The sequence below is a fragment of the Salmo salar genome, chromosome ssa23 (assembly GCF_905237065.1).
Source record: "Salmo salar chromosome ssa23, Ssal_v3.1, whole genome shotgun sequence".
Classification (NCBI taxonomy): domain Eukaryota; kingdom Metazoa; phylum Chordata; class Actinopteri; order Salmoniformes; family Salmonidae; genus Salmo; species Salmo salar.
The window spans coordinates 46,276,904-46,289,480 of NC_059464.1; the positions used below are offsets into that span (position 1 = coordinate 46,276,904).

The 12,577-nt window shown below is 43.0% G+C and overlaps 1 protein-coding gene across 1 annotated transcript in view; it reads right to left on the bottom strand.

The window, feature by feature from the left end:
* The window catches only part of rab3il1 (RAB3A interacting protein (rabin3)-like 1), a 52,665-nt gene extending 45,668 nt beyond the window's left edge, over window positions 1-6,997 (bottom strand). The window contains exons 1-2 of the mRNA XM_045705986.1: window positions 6,799-6,997; window positions 4,554-4,707 (exon numbers count right to left, since the gene is read on the bottom strand). The gene's annotated coding sequence lies outside the window, so the exon portion shown is untranslated. The remainder of the gene's footprint in view (window positions 1-4,553; window positions 4,708-6,798) is intronic.
* Between the last annotated feature and the right edge of the window lie 5,580 nt (window positions 6,998-12,577).

A 12,577-nucleotide genomic window follows, 5' to 3' on the forward strand; every position in this document is an offset into this window, starting at 1 on the left:
TACTTAGGACCAGAGCCCTATAGAATCCTATTCCCTATATAGTGCACTACTTTAGACCAAGCCCCATAGAGCCCATCAGGTCCTAATGGCCTGGTACTCAGGGCTCTATTGTCCCTCTAACCACGATGTGATTTTTGATTTCATTTGCATCAAACACTTTGCATCAAAACAGTATTGTAACGACCCTGGGTTTATAAGTCTGGAAATCGACTCTGCCGCACGAGCATGCTTTTGCGACACGGTCGATAGTGTGCCGGACCTCGGGCTAGAAGGTCGAGGGTTCGAGACCTGCTCCCTCCCTGTTTCATTACAGTATCATGCTTTTAACAATCTCCATTAGGCTCCAAAAAGTGACATCACTTTCATGAGCAATTTGAAGAAAGAAGTTAAAAAAATTAAAAAATATATTGGTACATAATTGGTTTAGCCTATACTCCAAAATTAAACAAAGTAATCGCCTTTGAGTGTGGACTGTTATCACGCATACTGGATGGACTGGTTTCCTTATGCTACGCTCCAAACGTTCTATCCATGAGTCTGGGAGAGAACGTATAGGCCTAGGCGATGCTGTTGGTTCATTGATTGTGCAGGGCTGATGTTACGGATACAGGTATCCTGTGTATGTATCCTGTGTGTTTCTTTTCTCTCCTTCTCCCCTCACAGGTGACAATCAATATTCCCCAATCAGTCATCAATCAGTCACCAATCAAGACACCTGCTCCTTTTCCCTCAACCAATCACATCCCTTTCCCTTGGTTTAAAAACCCAGCCAGTTGTTTTGTCTTTAGTTCAATCTCACTCTCTGTGTCTATAGCTCTCTCTGAACACAGCTCTCGCTTTTGGCAACTACATGTCACTTTGTCCGTCAGCCTGTGAGTATTGTTTTTGTTAAAGTGTTGACTGTTTGTTTGTTGGTGGGAAAAGGGGGTACCAAGACAAGTCGCCCATGGGCCTACATTACCCGTAGGTAACCCTTGTCTAAATACCCTAGTTAGAACTGGGCGGACCACCCACTGTATTTTTGGTTAGTTAGCTAGCTGTTCTTGAAGTAGACTAGTCTAGTTTTGGATTATTGTTTCTTTCCTTGGGTCCAGCTCAGCCCCTCTTCCCGCCCCCCTTTACCGTGTGTTCTAAAATAAACCTTTAGTGTTTGACGGTAAATTTAAGTTGTCTGTGGTTTTTGTTCTCACTGTTCTTTATCACTATTATAATTTGCATGAGTTATGTTACGGGTCTCATTTCCATCCCCCCTAGACTGCAGGGCCAAAGGGATTCGTAACAGCTGATTAAAGTTACCAAATACAAATTCAAATTGTAGGCTGTTGAATAGCCTAGTAATAGGGCATTGTTTATATTTTCATTAAAAATAGCACATTACCTAACACATTACCTTCAGCTACAGAATCTCACCACCGTGCGTTTCCATCTCCTCCTCTCTGTCCCTCATTCCTTTCTTGAGCGTACACAGGTAAGTGCTATAAAAAATCTGTTAGTCGGGAGCTTCATGAAATGGGTTTCCAAGGCCGAGCAGCTGCACACAAGCCTAAGATCACCATGTGCAACGCGAAGCGTCGGCTGGAGTGGTGTAAAGCTCGCCACCTTTGGAGCAGTGGAAACACGTTCTCTGGAGTGATGAATCACCATCTGGTAGTCCGACGGACTAATCTGGGTTTGGGGGATGCCAAGAGAACGCTACCTGCCCCAATGCATAGTGCCAACTGTAAAGTTTGGTGGATGAGGAATAATGGTCTGGGGCTGTTTTTCATGGTTCGGGCTAGGCCCCTTAGTTCCAGCGACGGGAAATCTTAATGCTACAACATACAATTCTGTGCTTCCAACTTTGTGGCAACAGTTTGGAGAAGGCCCTTTCCTGTTTCAGCATGACAATGCTCCTGTGCACAAAGCGAGATCCATACAGAGATGGTTTGTCAAGATCGGTGTGGAAGAACTTGACTGGCCTGCACAAAGCCTTGACCTCAACCCCATCGAAAGCCTTTGGGATGAATTGGAATGGCGACTGCAAGCCTGGCCTAATTTCCCAACATCGGTGCCCGACCTCACTTATGCTCGTGGCTGAATGGAAGCAAGTCCCCGCAGCAATGTTCCAACATCTTGTGGAAAGCTTTCCCAGAAGAGCAGAAGTTGTTATAGCAGAAAAGGAGGGACCAACTCAATATTAATGCCAATGATTTTGGAATGAGGTGTTAGATGAACAGGTGTCCACATACTTTTGGTCATGTAGGGTACCTTCGTGTCACGGGAATTTTGCTATCTCAATGGTTGAACTCAACTATCACTCAAGCTTTGTCTATTTCCCAGAGGTCGTAAATCTCTGGTGACTGAGGGAGGTGGTGGATAGCTGAGTCGAGAGTCCCCTTACTGCATCCCTAGTCTGATTAACAAATCTTTCTTGGTTATAATAGATATAGTTTATCCAATCCACATTTTTATTTATCGTAACCCACCAAAAGAAAGTAGTAGTGAACCCTTCCCCTGTTTTGATTCAACGGCTTGTATTCATTGGGTACTCCCCTAGGGATCCCTATGGAATCCATCCATATGGGGCTACCCTCATCTAGGACTAGACTTCTCTTATTTCTGTCCATTTTACTCACAACTGGCCATTGATGACTAATCCTCACTGGTTGAACCAATAACACCGGGGCACAAGTGCCGAACCACCCTTTTGGCAATGCTTGTTTGAGTCTACCTTTACTAGTACAGGCCCACCAGACATCCGTCAAAGGAACCACGAGATTCGAGAGTTTTACAGCCATTGAATGCACCCAAATTTCTGGTGCCATTCGTATGTTTAACACTGGTACTCCCCAGGAGTCACCTTGAACGGCAGTGGGGTGGCGGAGCTTTTCAATCGTGCAAGGCCAATCCCCGTACAATTGACTTCAGTTTGGTTAGACCCTAAGTCTAAGACGCAGGAAAACATTACCTGTGGCATCGGGGCCGTCAACATAGTTGGTTGCCCCGTAGAACATGCATAACAATTGGTTTGGCCCAGAGCCCTGGCCGTGTAATTCATCCATCTCAACCAGAGATTTTCATCTGGTATTCCTTCTACCTCCCCTTGGTTCCTTTCTTGGAGAAGGAAATCCTTCACATTGGGTAGAATCAAAGGAATGTCCACCTGAATGATCAACTCGCCTTGGTCCTAATAATAGATTTACTACGGGGTATTTCACTGTGGTGTCCGTCAATTGAAATGGGGGCAGGTATCCTTGCCATACTTATCAGCGCATGCCAGATACAAATTATGTCTCTCCTAGTTACATTTTGTATAGTTACTACTATTCCCAACATGTATGAAAGAATATCCTTATTCCGTTTAACACCCCACCGTGCACTCCATTTCCAGATATTAGTCTCATATTCCCTGCCCCATGTGTGTTTTAAACACCTGGGACCGGGAACATGTGGACATAATTGTTTGACACAGGTATAAGGGGGTGTTGTCATCGGTTATCTCCTTACAGTAACCCGACCTTATCTTAAATCTCGCGTTTTGTCCTTCTCTAACCCCTATTATATATGTCACTCTTCCTTGGCTGTCCTTATATTGAGTATTTTGTCTTTTGCTTCTCAACAATGGTAGAGATTCGGTACGATTTATGCCGACTGGTGGTGGATCTGGATGGATTAGGAAGATTATTAGTACGATGATGCAGCTTAGGGTCCCCCATATTCCCAAAAACCGCCAACCCCCCCCTCCTGTCTGTAGCCTATCTGCCAGGAACCACCCCATACTCGCACCTCTAGGAGCACACACAGTGATGAAAGGTCGGGATAGGGGATCTTCGTTAAGGAAGTAACCCCCGAACCCTGTTGATACTCGGTTCTTCTCCTAACTCTGATCAGCAGTGCTTGTATGTGTTCCTACCTTTTTGCAGTGGGTAACGTGGACCCAGTTAGCTCTCTCAGCTATTCTAACAGCAAAGGCGGTGGTTAACAGAACCTGGTATGGGCCTTCCCAACGGGGCTGCTTCCAGTCTTTTCTCCTCAGGGACTGGATCCACACCCAGTCTCCTGGTTGGCTTGAGTGAATCACCTTCTGTAATTCACCTGTTGGACACAATCTTTGACATACGGGTGTGGTTAACCTGTCTGGGCTAGGGGGCAGTATTTTTCACGGCCGGATAAAAAAACGTACCCGATTTAATCTGGTTACTACTCTTGCCCAGAAACGAGAATATGCATATAATTAGTAGATTTGGATAGAAAACTGTAAAGTTTCTAAAACTGTTTGAATGGTGTCTGTGGTATAACAGAACTCATATGGCAGGCCAAAACCTGAGAGGATTCCATACAGGAAGTGCCCTGTCTGACAATTTGTTGTCCTTCTGTTGCATCTCCCGTTTTATATTTATCCAGCTACTAATGCCTCAAACTATCTCTCGTTAAACACCAAAATACGGTATACCGAACAAATCCTGCTGGATTATTAGTGGTAACTATCCTTTCTACAACGGCTTAAAACGATATTATATCTAATGCAGTTTACAGATATTTATCCCCCAAATCCATGAATAAAGATTACTGACCTTATTCTTGCAGCTGAGAATTCAATGTAGGTTGGATCTCATCACCGTCTCTGTCGTGCACCAGTCTTCCACCGGCCTGAAATAGACCCTCAATTCAGCGGTCAGGTCTTTCTTTCACGGATCCGTCATCCGTCCATGCATGGTTTCGGTGCATCTGGGATGAGAGGCAGGTATTGAGATCCGGCTCGAAGGACCAAGTTGTCACGAGAATTTTGCTATCTCAATGGTTAAACTCAACTATCACTCAAGCTTTGTCTATTTCCTAGAGGCTGTAAATCTCTGGTTAATAAAGAATTAGACAGTCTCAGATTCTGCAATAGATCAATACTTTATTCAGAGAGCGCTCTGACTTCAAAATAAGAACACACAAATGAACTCACATCAGTAGAAACTCCACCTCTCTTTAGGTGGGCTGTATTTTTCGAAAGTTCACATACATTGTTTATCACCCTTCTGCAACATGTTTCATCTTCTGCAAGCCTAGCCATTTCTAACAGTTTTTCTCCTCCATAGGGTGGGGAGGCCTCTTTCCAGTGTCAACGTTATCACAAGTTGACAGTTCGGTTGTCCCTGAATGTCTCAACTATACCCAGCTCATATTGCGAAATAGTAACAATGGCCTAGTCACACACATTATTGAATTATGACTCGACACATTTCATACAATTATATGGTTTCAGGGTGGAATACTTTAGTCATTATCTTAAACATAAATTATTCTATCACTTCGAGCGCTGTAATTTGTATTTTCTAAATGTAGCATTTTGTGGCCCCGTTTCACCCTGCATTGGTATCAGAAGTCTGATGGTGCGATATGCGCATCTGCTAAATGAACTAAATATACTCTAACTGTATATGTGAAGATTAACAATTGCAAAAGCCTTCTGAGTATTTTTTGAATGTGCTTCACCATGAAACAAGGCCAATAATAATACCCAAAGTGCTTTGCGGTTCCTGTTGGTATGTTCATTTTTACATATACACTGTGTACAAAAGATTAGGAACACCTGCTCTTTCCATGACAGACTGACCAGGTGAATGCAGGTGAAAGCTATGATCCCTTATTGATGTCACCTGTTAAATCCACTTCAATCAGTGTAGATGAAGGGGAGGAGACAGGTTAAAGAAGGATTTTTAAGCCTTCTGACAATTGAGACAGATTGTGTGCCATTCAAGAGGTGTATGGGCAAGACAACAGATTGAAGTGCCTTTGAACAGGGTATGGTAGTAGGTGCCAGGCGCAACGGTTTGTGTGTGTCAAGAACTGCAACGCTGCTGGGTTTTTTCAAGGTCAACAGTTTCCTGTGTATCAAGAATGGTTTTCCAACGAATTGAGGCTGTTCTTAGGGCCGGGGGGGGTTGCAACTCAATATTAGGAAGGTGTTAGGTAATTTAGTAGACACTTATCCAGAATGCCTTACAGTTAGTTGAATGCTAAGATAGATAAACAACATGAGTCATAGCAAGTAAAACATTTCTGTAACTGTTGGAGAGAACGTTGTTGCTGTTCGGGCAAGTTACTTGCAAATGTATATTCTGTATTTTAAAATGCTAAATAAATATTGTAATGCTATACACTGTTTATGGTATTTTGTAATTTTGTCATTTTTCCCTGGGTGCCACCAGACATTCAAAAGACAGTCAGACGTCAAAAGTGTTAGCACTTGGTGGCCTATATCAACCCCCCAAAAGAAGTCTTTAGATGAGGCAGGTGAACCTGCAACCACAACACTTAAACCGCATTAGACATGACATATTCTAAGATTCACAGGAATAGTTAGCTTTGCCCCTTCTTGTCCAACCTCAAAACATTAATGGAAAATCCAAAACCTGTAACCCCTTAAGACAACAAATAAATGTTAGTGTGTGTATATGACTGTATTTCTACTGCTAACCCTAATGCCTAACCTTAAATATTTTTGTTGGACACGTTTGCTCACCACCAACAGAACTTCCGTTGCACTACATAATCACCATAAATGTGTCGCCTCCTCCAACATGAACATGGCATCTACTGACTTAACAGTTAAATGAGAAAACACACTTGGTAAATATTTTTCTCTATAGTTGCCTAAAACTCCAAACATCTATAACTCTCGTCCCCTTGGAACAAGCCCAAACAAAACTCATGTCCAATTTGGAAAAATGTGCAGTCAAAATAAATTGTGCGCCAGGGTTACACACTGGCTAAACCGAAAACTTGACTATCAACCCTCAAGACGATCAGCAATAAAGTTGTCCTTACCACAGACATGTCTGATTTCAAGGGGAAACTCCTGCAATATCTGTAGTAACTTTCCTCTAAGGAAAGCTACCACCTCACTGCACAGGCCCAGTCCAACATCAATGTCATGGCTCTAGTAGATTTGTCTGGGTTGGTACAGTTTAAGTTCGGTTACATTGGACCAGGGGTGAAAGTAAGGCGGTACTGTCGCCTTTCGACTCGTGCACACTTGCATGCAGTAAATTGCCTCGTGCCGCTTGTGAGTGGCTCGCTTGTGAGCGTGCTGGCAGCACGTTTGATTGTGCATCAAGAATTTAGCACAGCAAGTTTGTTTGAAGGTCTGGTTATTAAATAGGTAAATTGTTTAATCCATTTCAAGAATTTATTCACAGGTAAATAGTAATATGCTCTGGTGAGAAACTTTGCTGCCCTGTTTCCAATCATCCAAATGGCTGGGAGAACCTCAAGGAAGTAAATACATTTAGAAAATGAAAAACGATGTATGATTAGCTACAGTGCAGTGCAGGCTAACTCAAATGAGCTTCTAATGTAACTAGCTAGCTATCTAGCCAACTTTACATACTGTATAACTAGCTTGCTAAATGAATTAAATATCGCTAGCTATCTTCATGTATGTATCACAAAAAAAAAATCTAAATGGATTTGTAGGAGCTAGCTAACAGCCATGGAGGAGGGTGAAAGGATAGCAGCCACAACTGTCAAAGTGAGAGAGTAGGCTATTCTGGATAGGGCAGGTACTTTTGTGTAGTTCCTGTCCCTAGAAGTAAAGACGGAGATAATAGAAGTGAGGACGGAGATAATAGTAACCTAATATTCAGTGCAATGAAGTGAAAGCCTGTCTGCAGATGAAGAGGTCCCACTGAAGAGCAGTGGTTCTCAGTCCTGGGGACTCAAAGGGGTGGGTGAACATTTTTGTTGTTGCCTTAGCACTGCACAGCTGATTCAAATGATCAACTCATCATCAAGCTTCAAGTGGTATTTATGTATTAGTTTGTGATGTTATCCTTGATATGATCCTGCTATTGTCACATGCTACACATGCACATATCTATCCAATGTTATCAGGGATATTATACTTTAGTAATCCACAATGACCTGGTGATGTAAGTCTAATGACATTATCTTCCATATTCCTACAGATGCCTTGTAACTGGCGATTCCTTCAAAACGTTTGTCTACATTTACCGTGTAGGGCACTGCAAGGTTGCCTGACCAGGGCCATCTGGGACTGCCTCCTGGAGGAATACAGGCATGTGAAGGCTACCTGTGTCCTGCATAACTTGCTGAGGATGGGCACAAGGACCAGGAGGGGATCTGCAGCTCACCGTCATGTGCCAGAGGAGAGGTCTGCTGCTCTGCAGAATGTTTCAAGGATGGGGGCCAACAATGCTCTAGGTTATAACCCCACCCACAGAGGGCACAGCATGATCAGATGTGAGAGGTCACTTGGTCAGGTCAACAGGAAGTATTATTAAAGAGATGCTTTACATTGAAATACAGAGATGTAGTAGTCCCAGAGTTAATGATCCAAGGTCAGTTTTGCATTTCACCTCCTGATGATTGATGACTGACAGTATTAGCATGATTAAGCCTTGTTTTTAAAATAATTCTCTCTCATCTGCAGGTATGTTTTGATGTGAGAGAGGATGCCAACCCCCAGTCCCGTCATCACCCACTCTTAAGATAACCTTCGGGCCAACTTGGGACACAAGACACCATTATGCAATTGTGATGAAATGAGAGATTATTAGGGTAGCACTGTAATTTATTAATTATATGCCATCTTCCCTGCTTCTCTGTTCTTACCTATTTCCCTTTCACACTTCTCTCTTCCTCTGTTTTTATAATGCACACCAGATGTGCATTTTATTTAACCAGGTAGGCCAGTTGAGAACAAGTTCTCATTTACAACTGCGACCTGGCCAAGATAAAGCAAAGCAGTACGACAAAACAGAGTTACACATGGGTTAAACAAACGTACAGTCAATAACACTATAGAAAAATCTATATACAATGTTTGCAAATGGAGTAAGGCGGTAAGGCAATTAATAGGCCATAGTAGGGAGGTAATTACAATTTAACAAATTAACGAGTGATATGTTCAGATGATGATGCGCAAGTAGAAATACTTGTGTGCAAAAGAGCCAAAAAAAAGTAAATAAAAACAATATGGGGATGAGGTAGGTAGTTGGATGGGCTATTTACAGATGGGCTGTGTACAGCTGCAGCGATCGCTCAGATAGCTGATGCTTAAAGTTAGTGAGGGAGATATGTCTCCAACTTCAGCGATTTTTGCAATTCGTTCCAGTCATTGGCAACAGAGAACTGGAAGGAAAGGCGGCCAAAGGAGATGTTGGCTTTGGGGATGACCAGTGAGATGCGTGTGCTACGAGTGGGTGTTGTTATGGTGACCAGTGAGCTGAGGCGGAGCTTTACCTAGCAAAAACTTATAGATGACCTGGAGCCAGTGGGTCTGGCGACGAGCATACAACAAGAGCATACAGGTCGCAGTGGTAGGTGGTATATGGGGCTTTGGTGATAAAACGGATGGCACTGTGATAGACTGCATCCGATTTGCTGAGTAGAGTGTTGGAGGCTATTTTGTAAATGACATTGCCAAAGTCGGGGATCGGTAGAATAGTCAGTTTTACAAGGGTATGTTTGGCAGCATGAGTGAAGGAGGCTGTGTTACGAAGTAGGAAGCCGTTTCTAGATTTAATTTTGGATTGAAGATGCTTAATATGAGTCTGGAAGGAGAGTTTAGTCTAGCCAGACACCTAGGTATTTGTAGTTGTACACATATTCTAAGTCAGGACCTACATGTATATAGGACTTGCATCCTTGGCACAAAGTTATTATATTCTACTCAATCCATACGCTTCATTAATGTCATTTTAGAATGTTTTTAAGTCGATACAACTGGCTCTGATAGCTGAGGTTCATAGTTTGGTATAAATATATTAGTTCAGAACATAACGTTTTAGGGTCCATACACAGATTGGATGTGTAGCTAGCTATGTAGCCATAGGCATACAGCTATTTTTATCCTCCGCTACACAATAAGCAAGACAATAGTTAGCTAGCTACGTCACATCAGCTGCATTGCATTGGAAATATCAGCAAGGCAAGCTTACAAAATTGTACATCCAATTGCAATAAATGTTTTAGCTAGCTAGATTCTTTACATCCACTGTTTCACATGATGACAGCCTAGTTTGCTGGTTCTCTCAGGAATCCCTAACACATTAAAACACAAATTTCATATGTCACAACACCGCATAAAGCTAGCTAGCTGGCTGGCTAATGTTAGCTAGTTTGCTAAATAGCGATGTTTCATAAATGAACTTTATGACAAAAAAAATATGCATAATCGTTTGTCTCTACATTAACATATTCCTCTCAACTGTATTTTTTTTACATGAGTCGTGATGACGTCATAATGAATTACCTACAATTGCTTCCATACCAGTAAAATTTCATATAGGTAAAAATATGAATTATTTTAACATATTGGAGCATGCATGGTCCATATTATCAGATGTGCTACTTCATATGGCCCAAATATATCAATATCACCTGTAGCCCAACTGATGCAGCATAGTGGCTATAAATAAATAGGCTGAAGCATAGGGTTGGCTGCATTTACCCCATTAGACACATCCTGATTGTTCATATTTTTATTGTAAATATGAATATTTAAATATTCACTCAAAATTACATTTTTTGGTTTCTACTACAAAAAGGATGTCATTGCCCTTTTAAAGAAGCCATTTCCCAAACTGCATTTGTAAAATGATGACACAATCGGCATGAGTAGACAAACGTGATAGCAATGTAAAAAGGCCAAAACTACTTTTCAAAATACATGTTTTTGTTATTGCCAAAATGAACATGGGAAGTGTGAGCAACAAATCAAGCATGTCAGTTCAGATCAGACAAAATAATTTGGTAATATATTTAGTCTGTATTAGACTGACATCTCCAAACCAGACTGTTATTGAAGATCTACACTTCTCCAGAATACATATATGATAGAAATCCATCTGTTTCTGCGCAGTGAGTAACAATATAGTAACAAAAAATAAAGGGAACACTAAAATAACACATCCTAGATCTGAATGAATGAAATAATCTTATTAAATACTTTTTTCTTTACATAGTTGAATGTGCTGACAACAAAATCACAAAAATAAATCAATGGAAATCCAATTTATCAACCCATGGAGGTCTGGATTTTGAGTCACACTCAAAATTAAAAGTGGAAAACCACACTACAGGCTGATCCAACTTTGATGTAATGTCCTTAAAACAAGTCAAAATGAGGCTCAGTGGTGTGTGTGGCCTCCACGGGCCTGTATGACCTCCCTACAATGCCTGGGCATGCTCCTGATGAGGTGGCGGATGGTCTCCTGAGGGATCTCCTCCCAGACCTGGACTAAAGCATCCGCCAACTCCTGGACAGTCTGTGGTGCAACGTGGCGTTGGTGGATGGAGCGAGACATGATGTCCCAGATGTGCTCAATTGGATTCAGGTCTGGGGAACGGGCGGGCCAGTCCATAGCGTCAATGCCTTCCTCTTGCAGGAACTGCTGACACACCCCAGCCACATGAGGTCTAGCATTGTCTTGCATTAGGAGGAACCCAGGGCCAACCGCACCAGCATATGGTCTCACAAGGAGTCTGAGGATCTCATCTCGGTACCTAATGGCAGTCAGCCTACCTCTGGCGAGCACATGGAGGGCTGTGCGGCCCCCCAAAGAAATGCCACCCCACACCATGACTGACCCACCGCCAAACCGGTCATGCTGGAGGATGTTGCAGGCAGCAGAACGTTCTCCACGGCGTCTCCAGACTCTGTCACATGTGCTCAGTGTGAACCTGCTTTCATCTGTGAAGAGCACAGGGCGCCAGTGGCGAATTTGCCAATGTTGGTGTTCTCTGGCAAATGCCAGACGTCCTGCAAGGTGTTAGGCTACAAGCACAACCCCCACCTGTGGACGTCGGGCCCCCATACCACCCTCATGGAGTCTGTTCCTGACCGTTTGAGCAGACACATGCACATTTGTGGCCTGCTGGAGGTCATTTTGCAGGGCTCTGGTAGTGCTCCTCCTGCTCCTCCTTGTACAAAGGCGGAGGTAGCGGTCCTGCTCCTGGGTTGTTGCCATCCTACGGCCTCCTCCACATCTCCTGATGTACTGGCCTGTCTCCTGGTAGCGCCTCCATGCTCTAGACACTACACTGACAGACACAGCAAACCTTCTTGCCACAGCTCGCATTGATGTGCCATCCTGGATGAGCTGCACTACCTGAGCCACTTGTGTGGGTTGTAGACTCCGTCTCATGCTACCACTAGAGTGAAAGCACCGACAGCATTCAAAAGTGACCAAAACATCAGCCAGGAAGCATAGGAACTGAGAAGTGGTCTGTGGTCACCACCTGCAAAACCACTCCTTTATTGGGGGTGTCTTGCTAATTGCCTACAATTTCCACCTGTTGTCTATTCCATTTGCACAACAGCATGTGAAATTTATTGTCAATCAGTTTTGCTTCCTAAGTGGGCAGTTTGATTTCACAGAAGTGTGATTGACTTGGAGTTACATTGTGTTGTTTAAGTGTTCCCTTTATTTTTTTGATATTTTTTTTTTTTACCTCCCAGTCCCTTTTGTTATTGGTTGTACCATTTGGAAGGCGGTAGCCGGCCCCTTCTCAAGTTTGTCACAGTTCCACTGGATATCCCTTCATGTGAACAACGGAAAATGACCATCTTCAGAAGCGGGGA